The sequence below is a fragment of the Penaeus chinensis genome, chromosome 37 (genome assembly GCF_019202785.1).
Source record: "Penaeus chinensis breed Huanghai No. 1 chromosome 37, ASM1920278v2, whole genome shotgun sequence".
Taxonomy (NCBI): domain Eukaryota; kingdom Metazoa; phylum Arthropoda; class Malacostraca; order Decapoda; family Penaeidae; genus Penaeus; species Penaeus chinensis.
Genome location: NC_061855.1, coordinates 4,086,795 through 4,088,924, shown reverse-complemented (window position 1 = coordinate 4,088,924; position 2,130 = coordinate 4,086,795). Strand labels below are relative to the sequence as shown.

The 2,130-nt window shown below is 48.6% G+C and overlaps 1 protein-coding gene across 2 annotated transcripts in view; it reads left to right on the top strand.

Moving 5' to 3' along the window:
* The first annotated feature begins 1,387 nt into the window (after positions 1 to 1,387).
* The window catches only part of LOC125045549 (paired box protein Pax-6-like), a 25,202-nt gene continuing 24,459 nt past the window's right edge, over positions 1,388 to 2,130 (top strand). For both annotated transcript variants that reach the window (XM_047642869.1, XM_047642870.1), the window contains exon 1: positions 1,388 to 2,130. This exon is cut by the window's right edge and continues 158 nt beyond it. The gene's annotated coding sequence lies outside the window, so the exon portion shown is untranslated.

Below are 2,130 nucleotides of genomic sequence, written 5' to 3'. Positions count from 1 at the left end.
TTTCCTCCTCCGGCTTTTATCTGAATTTGTCTTTATTTCCTCTTAAACTTTTTTTTGTTTTACTCTTTGTCGTTTGGTCTCGCCCCCGTCTTTAGATTCAATTTTTTTCTGCATTTCCCTTTTCATATTTATTTATTTTTTTTGCTCTTAAGTCGATTTTTTTTTCTCCGTCTTTCGTTCCTATCAGACATTTTAAGAATCTCATCTCCTATCTCATTACTTTCCCTTTGGTTTCCATTCCACGTCCAATTTTTCCTTTTTCTTCGGCTTTCTCTTTTGTCTCCTTCATACGTAGTTTTTCTTTTTATCCGCCCTTTTCTACCACACTTCCTTTCCATTCTCGGTCTATGTCTATCTCCTCGCTTGTTCATCATCATCTCCTCTTTCCTCTTTCTACCTCCACGGCCTCCCTACTTTTATTCCTCCTCCCCCTCTCCCCTCCTTCCCTCCTCACCCCCCCCCCTCCCCACTCTAGCACTCCCATCTCACGTTTCCGGTTTGTCTTACCTAAGAAACAGGTTAATATCAGCGGCCATTGTTCTGCCTGGCGCCCGTCTTCTCATAAAACAAAACTGTGGAAAACACACACGCCCAAACCCTCCCCCTCCCTCCCTCCCTCCCTCCCTTAACCTCCCCTTCCCTTCCCTTCTCTCCCTCCCCACGCCACCGGAAGTCCATTGTGAGAGGAATATTAGTTCAACTGACGTGGTTTGAGGTGCCCGGAGATCGTACACCTCGGGCTTCCAGAAGGAATGTCTTTTCGAGGGGGAAGAATCGACTAAAGTCATTTTCTCCCCATTTTCTTCGACGCGATTTGGTAACAAAGGTTCTTTTTCTTTTTTTTTTTAATCATTTTGCGTGACGTGAATGTAGTTTCACCGCTTGTCTTTCGTTCGTTGGGCGAGTAGTGGCGATATGAAAGTTGGATAATGAGGGATAAGCTTGTGGAAGCAGCATTGGCCGGGAACAGGTGCTTGTGGCAACGCTCGGCGACAATATTATCTTTCACGACACGGAACTTCCCTGGGCCGCCATGCGTGTGCTAGTTCTTATGGCATTCCTGGTGCTTTCCTTTATTCAAGGCGACAAATCCAATCATCCCGTTATCGTAATTCGAATTATCTCAACTCGCCAGGTGAACCGATCATAAGAATTATGAATATAGAATACGACGACCATTTATTTGACTATTTGCATCTAAACCTATAAGCAAAGAAACAAGAACCCACCGAAAGGCAACAGCGCTAGAGGCTCCGCCCACCGGATGCGCGAGGACCAATCAGCGCGCGGATCAGCGGCGTTGCCCCGTCATACGCGTAGGAGAGTCGGTAAGCCCGCCCAGATTTTCTATTGTTCGCCCGCCAAGGCACTTAACATCCTTTTATTCAATGACAAACTCGCCCTTACAGCGGGGAGAATCGCTTAAGGTGATTTGGTATTCATCGGCGAGCTGTTAAGCTGTGGCCGTATTGTAAAACTCACTGTCTCGCAATCGACCATATTTGTCTTGGACGCTTGTTGGTGCAGAGCCTCGAAAGAGCCTCGCCGGGGCCTCGTCACACCTGTATTACGGGGACAAAATCCGCGCTTCTCTCCTGCCCTTCGCCGCCACCTATGTCAGCTCTGGTGGCGATTACGCGCCCGGTGCACACGCGTCCTCTACCATTATCCACCAAAGGATTCGATCCTAATGGCTGCGCGCGGAAGGGAAGTCGCCGTAACAATCGCACCGCAAGTGATTTAAAGGCAGCACCGTGAGAGGATTGGCGGCCAGCTCCAGCGCCTCTCCCGGACCTGCATGTGTTCGCGTACGCCATCTGGTGAGAGCCGCGGGAACTACTGGTACCCGCCAAAGCTACAGTGCCTTCCAAAATCTATAGTGTGCCCCAACCCCCGAATGAAATACAGTGTCCGTCAAAATCCTCAATGACATTTAGAGGTACAGTGACCATCGCATGACTTGTGCCAGGGGAGAGAAGGAAGTAAAAAGCCCAAAACACAAACTAAATAAAGCAGTTGCCATATCCCGCGTGCGCACTAAAAGGAAGTCTTCATCAGGAGGGACCAATAAAGACTTATTGAGTGCAACCCATACAGTGCGCTTGCCTTGCACCATCGCACAATACCTCC